Source organism: Silurus meridionalis, chromosome 9, assembly GCF_014805685.1.
Source record: "Silurus meridionalis isolate SWU-2019-XX chromosome 9, ASM1480568v1, whole genome shotgun sequence".
Lineage (NCBI taxonomy): Eukaryota > Metazoa > Chordata > Actinopteri > Siluriformes > Siluridae > Silurus > Silurus meridionalis.
In genome coordinates this window covers 23,293,046-23,305,541 of record NC_060892.1, presented here as the reverse complement: position 1 = coordinate 23,305,541, position 12,496 = coordinate 23,293,046, and the positions used below count along the sequence as shown (strand labels likewise).

The following is a 12,496-nucleotide window of genomic DNA, read 5'->3' as shown; positions in this document are numbered from 1 at the left end:
ACATTTGTGGCATTTAGCAGACGCCCTTATCCAGAGCGACGTACAAAAGTGCTTTGAGTCTCTAGTAATGAATAAAACTACACTGGTACGCAAGATTACAAACTCAATATAAATATAACTCGAATTCTACAAAATTGGAAAGTGCTAATTTAGGTATTTCAGGAAGAGGTAGGTTTTCAGTCGTCGTTTGAAGTTAGTCAGTTACTCTGCTGTACGGACATATAGGGGAAGTTCATTCCACCACCTCGGTGCCAGAACAGAGAAGAGCCTTGAAGTGTACTTACCTCTCATTCTGAGAGAAGGTGGTACCAGTCGAGCAGTGCTGGAGGATCTCAGACAGCGTGGTGCAGTGCGAGATGTGATGAGGTCACTGAGGTATGATGGTGCTGGTCCATTTTTGGCTTTGTAGGCAAGCATCAGTGTTTTGAATCTGATATGTGCAGCTACTGGAAGCCAGTGAAGGGAGCGCAGCAGTGGGGTGGTGTGGGAAAACTTGGGCTGATTGAACACAAGTCGTGCAGCTGCGTTTTGGATCATTTGCAGTGGACGAATAGCATTCAGGGGAAGACCTGCCAGCAGAGAGTTGCAGTAGTCAAGTCTTGAAATGACAAGAGACTGAACAAGCATCTAGGCAGCCTGTATGGACAGAAATTGTCGAATCCTTCGGATGTTATAGAGAAGAAATCGACAAGAACGAGCAACATTAGCGACATGTGGAAAAAAAGACAGTTCATTGTTTCGAATAGACTACAAACTATTACTTCTCACTTATAAAGCACTAAATGGTTTGGCTCCCAGGTATCTATCCAGTCTTTTAACACGCTACAATCCGCCACGCTCCCTGAGATCTCAAAACTCTGGGCTTCTAGTAGTTCCTAGAATAGCAAAGTCCACTAAAGGTGGTAGAGCATTTTCACATTTAGCTCCTAAACTCTGGAATAGTCTTCCTGACGGTGTTCGGGGCTCAGACACACTCACCCAATTTAAGTGTAGATTAAAAACATATCTTTTTAGCAAAGCCTACACATAACACACATCACATCATAACCTTGTGCTCCAGAACATCTGATCACATGCACATTATCAACTGTGCTGTTAATATCATGAACAGCAGCTACGCTAATTCCTCTCCACTGCTTCTCTTTCTCTCCCCATCCCGAGACACCCTGAGGTTTGGCCAGCTCCAGTCACCTCCCACCTCGTGATGATTACGGACCTTGAAGAAGTAGATGCCGAACTCACAAACATCCCGAACCATCTAGAGACGTACCAGTGCCATTTGGATCCCGCTACATGTGTGGAGTTTTGACATTGGACCTCCTGGAGTGTTTAAAGGCTCTGGCATGGAGAAGCTGATGCTGGATCTGTGGTGATCACAAATGCTGAGCTTATAAAACTCGGAGCTACTAACCATATAGACTGTATAAGACTGCAGAAAGAACATCACTTATAATCTTATACTCCAGTAATCATGTTAGTTCTCATTCTCCAGTGTTCTGTATTGTTGAAAGATTTATGATCAAACTCTTGATGTCACCCAGATGAGGATGGGTTCCCCTTTTGAGTATGGTTCCTCTCAAGGTTTCTTCCTCATAACATCTAAGGGAGTTTTTCCTTGCCACAGTCGCCACGGCTTGCTCATCAGGGACAAATGCACACCATTCACCATCACTGTTGATTTGTGTAAAGCTGCTTTGAGACAATGTCTGTTGTGAAAAGCGCTATACAAATAAACTTGACTTGACTTGACTTGATTGTCCATAGTTACCCCAAGGTTACGAGCAGTGGCTGAAGGGGAGAGCAGAGAGTCATGTAGAGTTATTTGGAGATTACATTATTATCTCGACCTCGGTTAACTCGACAACCCTATTAAGTCGACGTTTTTGAAGTGGAACTGCCAAATTCTCGCTTTGTCTAAGCATTTTTTTATCGTTTATGTCGACTTTTTTATGTCGCCGAACCCTAATATCTCGAGCACAAGGGGGGGGAAATTTGCCATTTAACGTCGGTTATCTCGGTGCAGCCGCAGAACAACTCGCGAAAGTGGCGGAAAAATCAAGCCTTACAGATGCTACAGGTGTTGTATTGTATACTGGTGAATCTCTGCTGTTAGTTAGTGCACATATGCCTTTTGTTGTTAAATGTTATGCGATGAACGGGAGGCGAAAGTAGAAACGCGGCGCTGAACAGGACACGGGAGAATGTGGGATGAGCAGGATCGGGGGAATCCGCGATGCGCTTTGGGAAGAAAAGCGCAGCCGTTGAGAGAGTGCCAGTGGGAAGGCACGTACCGGGATACGCATGAGCGATAACAACGACCGCCGTGAACCAACATATACCAACAATAACGGACGGTGAGAGTGTGGAAGTTTAAATAGGAGCTGGTGATGATGCTAAACGAGCACCATATGTGCGCGATTGAAGCCGGGAGCTTCAGAGAAAGCGGCCGAGAAAGCACCTGCCACGCCGAAGGGGGCGTTGCAGCTGGATTCCTGACAGTTAACAAACATGTACTGTATGTATTTTTATAGCATGCCTTCATCAAACAAATCGCGGCAACGCTGTTGTGTAAAAAAAACCTCCAAAAACACGTGCATGCACGTAATATATTGGCGCCATATTGATTTTCGTTTATCTCGATCATCGGTTATCTCGATGCTTTTTGGCAACCCCCTAGGACATCGACATAACCGGGTTCCACTGTATTTATGTAAATGAATATATACAGTAAGGTTAAAGAGCTGGCTGTCTGGTGCAACCACAACAACCTAGAGCTCAACACGTTCAAAACAGTGGAGATGATCTTGGACTCAAGGAGAAATCCCCCAGCACTCCCCCACTCACCATCATGAACAGCACTGTAACAACCAGCTGCGCCGTTAGGGGGCTGCAGAGTATGCCAGATCATCAATAAAATCATCAATAAAATGTTTCCATTTAGTTTTTTTTTTAATTGTACATACACACATATATTTTAAATAATAACACTGTGGTGAAATAAAATAAATTCCCTGTAAATAAAATTACACTATATTAACTTTATATATATATATATATATATATACTGTATATATATATACTGTATATATATATATATATATATATATATATATATATATATATATATATATATATATATATATATATATATATATATATACACACATACACATAGACTGGTGATCAAAATTAGAGAACAATTTATAAACAATTGAACAAATCTGAAATAATGTCATCTTCACTGCTCAACATTAGAAGGAGTTTTTGTCCTGTCTATAACATGCTACCAGAACACCTTTTCCACAAAATAACTAAGGCATTAAAAAAATATATTTTTTGCAGAAAACACACGGATCAAAAATTAGAGAACACTTTTGGATACCTCCCAGATATTGGTGTTAATCTGGTACCTGGTGCTAATTTCCTTGATTATCTGTCAACCCTTATTTAACTGGCAGCCTAACTTCCAGTTTCACCTACTCTGCAAGATAGTGGGCCCTTCTAAAGTGACTGAAAGCCTCCGGCAGCAGGTTGTCCAAATGAAGGACAGAGGGATGACTCTATCAGCCATAGCAAGACAAGTTGGTCATTCCAAATCTGTGATTTCAAAAATATTGAATCTTTACAACATCACAAACTCATTCAAGTCCGCCAAGAAGGTGGACAATAAAAGGGCCTCCGAAGGTTGAGTAAGTACCACCGAGATTTGAACTCGGATCACTGGATTCAAAGTCCAGAGTGCTAACCATTACAGCATGGAATCAATGCTAAGGAAAGCTTTTTTAGTTAGCAACTGCACAGTTACATGGGTCAGCTGCCAAGCAATTGCAGTGAACGACAAGGCCGACGTTCCCGGGATCAAAATTGCACAAGGTTCCACCAAGATTTGAACTCTGATCGCTGGATTCAGAGTCCAGAGTGCTAACCATTACACCATCACATACACTTCTTTTAATCAGCTGATAACAACCTTTTTCAGCCATATGTGCCTCCAATAAGCAAATTCCAAAAGGGTCGTCTGGCGAGCAGCAAGTTTCCCAGGGATCACAGACTAAGATGCCGTAACAAAAACAGGGGCTCCGCTGCGAAACACGGGATCGAACCAGGGACCTTTAGATCTTCAGTCTAACGCTCTCCCAACTGAGCTATTTCGGCACATGCTCCTCTTCGCACATACCATTCGAGCCAAAAGATCGGCCAATCTGAATTGTTTGCAGTAAACACTGTTCTGTTTTTATCCGCTAATAACACAGAAGCTTGGATTGATACTTAGCAGTTTTCAATGAAATTCAATCCATTCAAAGGGTAATGCACTTAGAATTTGACCCAATTTGGGCCAATCAACACAACATCATTATTCAGGAAGCAAAAGGCAGAAACTCTTGCTGTGTACATATTGACATCAGTTTTGGGCTACAACAGCTTACGTCAAGAAGCTACCACCTTTACCAGTCTAGTCTAACGCCTCCAACTGTGTAGTTCTTGACAAGGTGTAAATAGTTTTAATTGTGTGGAACAGTGACCTTTAGATCTGCAGTTGCTACCCTACTGAGCAATTTTAAAAACTTACTTAGAAAAACGGATACAAACCAGATTTTAAAACCAGTATCTTCCTACAATAGCTTGAGAAACAACTTTACAGCTTTCACAAAAAAGTTTTGCCTACAACACTTTAAGTAGAGTGACTTTAATGTACAGACTTAAAGTATCAGAAGAGATTTGTATTCATCTTCAAAAGCAATTATCTAAGCTTACAATAAACGGCCAGCCGAAGGTTGAGTAGGTTCCACCGAGATTTGAACTCGGATCACTGGATTCAAAGTCCAGAGTGCTAACCATTACACCATGGAACCAATGCTAAAGAAAGCTTTTCTAGTTAGCAACTGCACAGTTACATGGGTCAGCTGCCAAGCAATTGCAGTGAACGACAAGGCCGACGTTCCCGGGATCAAAATTGTACCAGGTTCCACCGAGATTTGAACTCGGATCGCTGGATTCAGAGTGCTAACCATTACACCATGAAACCAACACCAACAGTCACACTTCTTTTAATCTGCTGATAACTACCATTTTCAGCTATATGTGCCTCCTTTAAGCAAATTCCAAAAGGGTCGTCTGGCGAGCAGCAAGTTTCCCAGGGATCACAGACTAAGATGCCGTAACAAAAACCGGGAATCCGCTGCCGAAACCCGGGATCGAACCAGGGACCTTTAGATCTTCAGTCTAACGCTCTCCCAACTGAGCTATTTCGGCACATGCTCCTCTCGCACATACCATTCGAGCCAAAAGATCGGCCAATCTGAATTGTTTGCAGTAAACACTGTTCTGTTTTTATCCGCTAATAACACAGAAGCTTGGATTGATACTTAGCAGTTTTCAATGAAATTCAATCCATTCAAAGGGTAATGCACTTAGAATTTGACCCAATTTGGGCCAATCAACACAACATCATTATTCAGGAAGCAAAAGGCAGAAACTCTTGCTGTGTACATATTGACATCAGTTTTGGGCTACAACAGCTTACGTCAAGCAAGAAGCTACCACCTTTACCAGTCTAGTCTAACGCTCTCCAACTGTGTAGTTCTTGACAAGGTGTAAATAGTTTTAATTGTGTGGAACAGTGACCTTTAGATCTGCAGTTGCTACCCTACTGAGCAATTTTAAAAACTTACTTAGAAAAACGGATACAAACCAGATTTTAAAACCAGTATCTTCCTACAATAGCTTGAGAAACAACTTTACAGCTTTCACAAAAAAGTTTTGCCTACAACACTTTAAGTAGAGTGACTTTAATGTACAGACTTAAAGTATCAGAAGAGATTTGTATTCATCTTCAAAAGCAATTATCTAAGCTTACAATAAAAGGCCAGCCGAAGGTTGAGTAGGTTCCATTACACCATGGAACCAATGCTAAGGAAAGCTTTTCTAGTTAGCAACTGCACAGTTACATGGGTCAGCTGCCAAGCAATTGCAGTGAACGACAAGGCCGACGTTCCCGGGATCAAAATTGTACCAGGTTCCACCGAGATTTGAACTCGGATCGCTGGATTCAGAGTCCAGAGTGCTAACCATTACACCATGGAACCAACACCGAAAGTCACGCTTCTTTTAATCAGCTGATAACTACCTTTTTCAGCCATATGTGCCTCCTTTAAGCAAATTCCAAAAGGGTCGCCTGGCGAGCAGCAAGTTTCCCAGGGATCACAGACTAAGATGCCGTAACAAAAACCGGGGGATCCGCTGCCGAAACCCGGGATCGAACCAGGGACCTTTAGATCTTCAGTCTAACGCTCTCCCAACTGAGCTATTTCGGCACATGCTCCTCTTCGCACATACCATTCGAGCCAAAAGATCGGCCAATCTGAATTGTTTGCAGTAAACACTGTTCTGTTTTTATCCGCTAATAACACAGAAGCTTGGATTGATACTTAGCAGTTTTCAATGAAATTCAATCCATTCAAAGGGTAATGCACTTAGAATTTGACCCAATTTGGGCCAATCAACACAACATCATTATTCAGGAAGCAAAAGGCAGAAACTCTTGCTGTGTACATATTGACATCAGTTTTGGGCTACAACAGCTTACGTCAAGCAAGAAGCTACCACCTTTACCAGTCTAGTCTAACGCTCTCCAACTGTGTAGTTCTTGACAAGGTGTAAATAGTTTTAATTGTGTGGAACAGTGACCTTTAGATCTGCAGTTGCTACCCTACTGAGCAATTTAAAAAACTTACTTAGAAAAACGGATACAAACCAGATTTTAAAACCAGTATCTTCCTACAATAGCTTGAGAAACAACTTTACAGCTTTCACAAAAAAGTTTTGCCTACAACACTTTAAGTAGAGTGACTTTAATGTACAGACTTAAAGTATCAGAAGAGATTTGTATTCATCTTCAAAAGCAATTATCTAAGCTTACAATAAAAGGCCAGCCGAAGGTTGAGTAGGTTCCACCGAGATTTGAACTCGGATCACTGGATTCAAAGTCCAGAGTGCTAACCATTACACCATGGAACCAATGCTAAAGAAAGCTTTTCTAGTTAGCAACTGCACAGTTACATGGGTCAGCTGCCAAGCAATTGCAGTGAACGACAAGGCCGATGTTCCCGGGATCAAAATTGTACCAGGTTCCCTCGAGATTTGAACTCGGATCGCTGGATTCAGAGTCCAGAGTGCTAACCATTACACCATGAAACCAACACCAACAGTCACACTTCTTTTAATCTGCTGATAACTACCATTTTCAGCTATATGTGCCTCCTTTAAGCAAATTCCAAAAGGGTCGTCTGGCGAGCAGCAAGTTTCCCAGGGATCACAGACTAAGATGCCGTAACAAAAACGGGGGATCCGCTGCCGAAACCCGGGATCGAACCAGGGACCTTTAGATCTTCAGTCTAACGCTCTCCCAACTGAGCTATTTCGGCACATGCTCCTCTTCGCACATACCATTCGAGCCAAAAGATCGGCCAATCTGAATTGTTTGCAGTAAACACTGTTCTGTTTTTATCCGCTAATAACACAGAAGCTTGGATTGATACTTAGCAGTTTTCAATGAAATTCAATCCATTCAAAGGGTAATGCACTTAGAATTTGACCCAATTTGGGCCAATCAACACAACATCATTATTCAGGAAGCAAAAGGCAGAAACTCTTGCTGTGTACATATTGACATCAGTTTTGGGCTACAACAGCTTACGTCAAGCAAGAAGCTACCACCTTTACCAGTCTAGTCTAACGCCTCCAACTGTGTAGTTCTTGACAAGGTGTAAATAGTTTTAATTGTGTGGAACAGTGACCTTTAGATCTGCAGTTGCTACCCTACTGAGCAATTTAAAAACTTACTTAGAAAAACGGATACAAACCAGATTTTAAAACCAGTATCTTCCTACAATAGCTTGAGAAACAACTTTACAGCTTTCACAAAAAAGTTTTGCCTACAACACTTTAAGTAGAGTGACTTTAATGTACAGACTTAAAGTATCAGAAGAGATTTGTATTCATCTTCAAAAGCAATTATCTAAGCTTACAATAAAAGGCCAGCGAAGGTTGAGTAGGATCCACCGAGATTTGAACTCGGATCACTGGATTCAAAGTCCAGAGTGCTAACCATTACACCATGGAACCAATGGAAAATAAAGCTTTTCTAGTTAGCAACTGCACAGTTACATGGGTCAGCTGCCAAGCAATTGCAGTGAACGACAAGGCCGGCGTTCCGGGATCAAAATTGAACCAGGTTCCACCGAGATTTGAACTCGGATCGCTGGATTCAGAGTCCAGAGTGCTAACCATTACACCATGGAACCAACACCAACAGTTGCACTTCTTTTAATCAGCTGATAACTACCTTTTTCAGCCATATGTGCCTCCTTTAAGCAAATTCCAAAAGGGTCGTCTGGCGAGCAGCAAGTTTCCCAGGGATCACAGACTAAGATGCCGTAACAAAAACGGGGGATCCGCTGCCGAAACCCGGGATCGAACCAGGGACCTTTAGATCTTCAGTCTAACGCTCTCCCAACTGAGCTATTTCGGCACATGCTCCTCTTCGCACATACCATTCGAGCCAAAAGATCGGCCAATCTGAATTGTTTGCAGTAAACACTGTTCTGTTTTTATCCGCTAATAACACAGAAGCTTGGATTGATACTTAGCAGTTTTCAATGAAATTCAATCCATTCAAAGGGTAATGCACTTAGAATTTGACCCAATTTGGGCCAATCAACACAACATCATTATTCAGGAAGCAAAAGGCAGAAACTCTTGCTGTGTACATATTGACATCAGTTTTGGGCTACAACAGCTTACGTCAAGCAAGAAGCTACCACCTTTACCAGTCTAGTCTAACGCTCTCCAACTGTGTAGTTCTTGACAAGGTGTAAATAGTTTTAATTGTGTGGAACAGTGACCTTTAGATCTGCAGTTGCTACCCTACTGAGCAATTTAAAAAACTTACTTAGAAAAACGGATACAAACCAGATTTTAAAACCAGTATCTTCCTACAATAGCTTGAGAAACAACTTTACAGCTTTCACAAAAAAGTTTTGCCTACAACACTTTAAGTAGAGTGACTTTAATGTACAGACTTAAAGTATCAGAAGAGATTTGTATTCATCTTCAAAAGCAATTATCTAAGCTTACAATAAAAGGCCAGCCGAAGGTTGAGTAGGATCCACCGAGATTTGAACTCGGATCACTGGATTCAAAGTCCAGAGTGCTAACCATTACACCATGGAACCAATGCTAAAGAAAGCTTTTCTAGTTAGCAACTGCACAGTTACATGGGTCAGCTGCCAAGCAATTGCAGTGAACGACAAGGCCGACGTTCCCGGGATCAAAATTGAACCAGGTTCCACCGAGATTTGAACTCGGATCGCTGGATTCAGAGTCCAGAGTGCTAACCATTACACCATGGAACCAACACCAACAGTTGCACTTCTTTTAATCAGCTGATAACTACCTTTTTCAGCCATATGTGCCTCCTTTAAGCAAATTCCAAAAGGGTCGTCTGGCGAGCAGCAAGTTTCCCAGGGATCACAGACTAAGATGCCGTAACAAAAACGGGGGATCCGCTGCCGAAACCCGGGATCGAACCAGGGACCTTTAGATCTTCAGTCTAACGCTCTCCCAACTGAGCTATTTCGGCACATGCTCCTCTTCGCACATACCATTCGAGCCAAAAGATCGGCCAATCTGAATTGTTTGCAGTAAACACTGTTCTGTTTTTATCCGCTAATAACACAGAAGCTTGGATTGATACTTAGCAGTTTTCAATGAAATTCAATCCATTCAAAGGGTAATGCACTTAGAATTTGACCCAATTTGGGCCAATCAACACAACATCATTATTCAGGAAGCAAAAGGCAGAAACTCTTGCTGTGTACATATTGACATCAGTTTTGGGCTACAACAGCTACGTCAAGCAAGAAGCTACCACCTTTACCAGTCTAGTCTAACGCTCTCCAACTGTGTAGTTCTTGACAAGGTGTAAATAGTTTTAATTGTGTGGAACAATCGAAGGTTGAGTAGGTTCCAGCGAGATTTGAACTCGGATCACTGGATTCAAAGTCCAGAGTGCTAACCATTAGACCATGGAACCAATGCTAAAGAAAGCTTTTCTAGTTAGCAACTGCACAGTTACATGGGTCAGCTGCAAAGCAATTGCAGTGAGCGACAAGGCCGGCGTTCCGGGATCAAAATTGTACCAGGTTCCACCGAGATTTGAACTCGGATCGCTGGATTCAGAGTGCTAACCATTACACCATGAAACCAACACCAACAGTCACACTTCTTTTAATCTGCTGATAACTACCATTTTCAGCTATATGTGCCTCCTTTAAGCAAATTCCAAAAGGGTCGTCTGGCGAGCAGCAAGTTTCCCAGGGATCACAGACTAAGATGCCGTAACAAAATCGGGGGATCCGCTGCGAAACCGGGATCGAACCAGGGACCTTTAGATCTTCAGTCTAACGCTCTCCCAACTGAGCTATTTCGGCACATGCTCCTCGACGCACATACCATTCGAGCCAAAAGATCGGCCAATCTGAATTGTTTGCAGTAAACACTGTTCTGTTTTTATCCGCTAATAACACAGAAGCTTGGATTGATACTTAGCAGTTTTCAATGAAATTCAATCCATTCAAAGGGTAATGCACTTAGAATTTGACCCAATTTGGGCCAATCAACACAACATCATTATTCAGGAAGCAAAAGGCAGAAACTCTTGCTGTGTACATATTGACATCAGTTTTGGGCTACAACAGCTTACGTCAAGCAAGAAGCTACCACCTTTACCAGTCTAGTCTAACGCTCTCCAACTGTGTAGTTCTTGACAAGGTGTAAATAGTTTTAATTGTGTGGAACAGTGACCTTTAGATCTGCAGTTGCTACCCTACTGAGCAATTTTAAAAACTTACTTAGAAAAACGGATACAAACCAGATTTTAAAACCAGTATCTTCCTACAATAGCTTGAGAAACAACTTTACAGCTTTCACAAAAAAGTTTTGCCTACAACACTTTAAGTAGAGTGACTTTAATGTACAGACTTAAAGTATCAGAAGAGATTTGTATTCATCTTCAAAAGCAATTATCTAAGCTTACAATAAAAGGCCAGCCGAAGGTTGAGTAGGTTCCATTACACCATGGAACCAATGCTAAGGAAAGCTTTTCTAGTTAGCAACTGCACAGTTACATGGGTCAGCTGCCAAGCAATTGCAGTGAACGACAAGGCCGGCGTTCCGGGATCAAAATTGAACCAGGTTCCACCGAGATTTGAACTCGGATCGCTGGATTCAGAGTCCAGAGTGCTAACCATTACACCATGGAACCAACACCAACAGTTACACTTCTTTTAATCTTCTAACCATTACACCATGGAACCAACACCAACAGTTACACTTCTTTTAAAGTATCAGAAGAGATTTGTATTCATCTTCAAAAGCAATTATCTAAGCTTACAATAGAAGGCCAGCCGAAGGTTGAACCGAGATTTGAACTCAGATCACTGGATTCAAAGTCCAGAGTGCTAACCATTAGACCATGGAACCAATGCTAAAGAAAGCTTTTCTAGTTAGCAACTGCACAGTTACATGGGTCAGCTGCCAAGCAATTGCAGTGAACGACAAGGCCGACGTTCCCGGGATCAAAATTGTACCAGGTTCCACCGAGATTTAAACTCGGAACGCTGGATTCAGAGTCCAGAGTGCTAACCATTACACCATGAAACCAACACCAACAGTCACACTTCTTTTAATCTGCTGATAACTACCATTTTCAGCTATATGTGCCTCCTTTAAGCAAATTCCAAAAGGGTCGTCTGGCGAGCAGCAAGTTTCCCAGGGATCACAGACTAAGATGCCGTAACAAAATCGGGGGATCCGCTGCCGAAACCCGGGATCGAACCAGGGACCTTTAGATCTTCAGTCTAACGCGCTCCCAACTGAGCTATTTCGGCACATGCTCCTCTACGCACATACCATTCGAGCCAAAAGATCGGCCAATCTGAATTGTTTGCAGTAAACACTGTTCTGTTTTTATCCGCTAATAACACAGAAGCTTGGATTGATACTTAGCAGTTTTCAATGAAATTCAATCCATTCAAAGGGTAATGCACTTAAGAATTTGACCCAATTTGGGCCAATCAACACAACATCATTATTCAGGAAGCAAAAGGCAGAAATTCTTGCTGTGTACATATTGACATCAGTTTTGGGCTACAACAGCTTACGTCAAGCAAGAAGCTACCACCTTTACCAGTCTAGTCTAACGCTCTCCAACTGTGTAGTTCTTGACAAGGTGTAAATAGTTTTAATTGTGTGGAACAGTGACCTTTAGATCTGCAGTTGCTACCCTACTGAGCAATTTAAAAAACTTACTTAGAAAAACGGATACAAACCAGATTTTAAAACCAGTATCTTCCTACAATAGCTTGAGAAACAACTTTACAGCTTTCACATAAAAGTTTTGCCCACAACACTTTAAGTAGAGTGACTTTAATGTACA

General features: G+C 41.9%; 18 non-coding genes across 18 annotated transcripts; all 18 read right to left on the bottom strand.

Moving 5' to 3' along the window:
- Positions 1-4,080: 4,080 nt before the first annotated feature.
- On the bottom strand, positions 4,081-4,155 carry trnaf-gaa. Its single transcript has one exon. It is a non-coding gene; the product is annotated as a tRNA-Phe (tRNA).
- A 626-nt stretch (positions 4,156-4,781) lies between these two features.
- Positions 4,782-4,853, bottom strand: trnaq-uug. The gene has a single exon. It is a non-coding gene; the product is annotated as a tRNA-Gln (tRNA).
- A 327-nt stretch (positions 4,854-5,180) lies between these two features.
- Positions 5,181-5,253, bottom strand: trnaf-gaa. The gene has a single exon. It is a non-coding gene; the product is annotated as a tRNA-Phe (tRNA).
- Positions 5,254-6,014: 761 nt separating this feature from the next.
- Positions 6,015-6,086, bottom strand: trnaq-cug. Its single transcript has one exon. It is a non-coding gene; the product is annotated as a tRNA-Gln (tRNA).
- Positions 6,087-6,241: 155 nt separating this feature from the next.
- Positions 6,242-6,314, bottom strand: trnaf-gaa. The gene has a single exon. It is a non-coding gene; the product is annotated as a tRNA-Phe (tRNA).
- Positions 6,315-6,945: 631 nt separating this feature from the next.
- Positions 6,946-7,017, bottom strand: trnaq-uug. Its single transcript has one exon. It is a non-coding gene; the product is annotated as a tRNA-Gln (tRNA).
- A 334-nt stretch (positions 7,018-7,351) lies between these two features.
- On the bottom strand, positions 7,352-7,424 carry trnaf-gaa. Its single transcript has one exon. It is a non-coding gene; the product is annotated as a tRNA-Phe (tRNA).
- A 628-nt stretch (positions 7,425-8,052) lies between these two features.
- trnaq-uug lies at positions 8,053-8,124 on the bottom strand. Its single transcript has one exon. It is a non-coding gene; the product is annotated as a tRNA-Gln (tRNA).
- A 107-nt stretch (positions 8,125-8,231) lies between these two features.
- Positions 8,232-8,303, bottom strand: trnaq-cug. Its single transcript has one exon. It is a non-coding gene; the product is annotated as a tRNA-Gln (tRNA).
- A 154-nt stretch (positions 8,304-8,457) lies between these two features.
- Positions 8,458-8,530, bottom strand: trnaf-gaa. Its single transcript has one exon. It is a non-coding gene; the product is annotated as a tRNA-Phe (tRNA).
- Positions 8,531-9,161: 631 nt separating this feature from the next.
- Positions 9,162-9,233, bottom strand: trnaq-uug. Its single transcript has one exon. It is a non-coding gene; the product is annotated as a tRNA-Gln (tRNA).
- Positions 9,234-9,341: 108 nt separating this feature from the next.
- trnaq-cug lies at positions 9,342-9,413 on the bottom strand. Its single transcript has one exon. It is a non-coding gene; the product is annotated as a tRNA-Gln (tRNA).
- Positions 9,414-9,567: 154 nt separating this feature from the next.
- trnaf-gaa lies at positions 9,568-9,640 on the bottom strand. The gene has a single exon. It is a non-coding gene; the product is annotated as a tRNA-Phe (tRNA).
- Positions 9,641-10,021: 381 nt separating this feature from the next.
- On the bottom strand, positions 10,022-10,093 carry trnaq-uug. The gene has a single exon. It is a non-coding gene; the product is annotated as a tRNA-Gln (tRNA).
- A 323-nt stretch (positions 10,094-10,416) lies between these two features.
- Positions 10,417-10,490, bottom strand: trnaf-gaa. Its single transcript has one exon. It is a non-coding gene; the product is annotated as a tRNA-Phe (tRNA).
- Positions 10,491-11,251: 761 nt separating this feature from the next.
- trnaq-cug lies at positions 11,252-11,323 on the bottom strand. Its single transcript has one exon. It is a non-coding gene; the product is annotated as a tRNA-Gln (tRNA).
- Positions 11,324-11,649: 326 nt separating this feature from the next.
- On the bottom strand, positions 11,650-11,721 carry trnaq-cug. The gene has a single exon. It is a non-coding gene; the product is annotated as a tRNA-Gln (tRNA).
- Positions 11,722-11,875: 154 nt separating this feature from the next.
- On the bottom strand, positions 11,876-11,948 carry trnaf-gaa. The gene has a single exon. It is a non-coding gene; the product is annotated as a tRNA-Phe (tRNA).
- Positions 11,949-12,496: the final 548 nt, after the last annotated feature.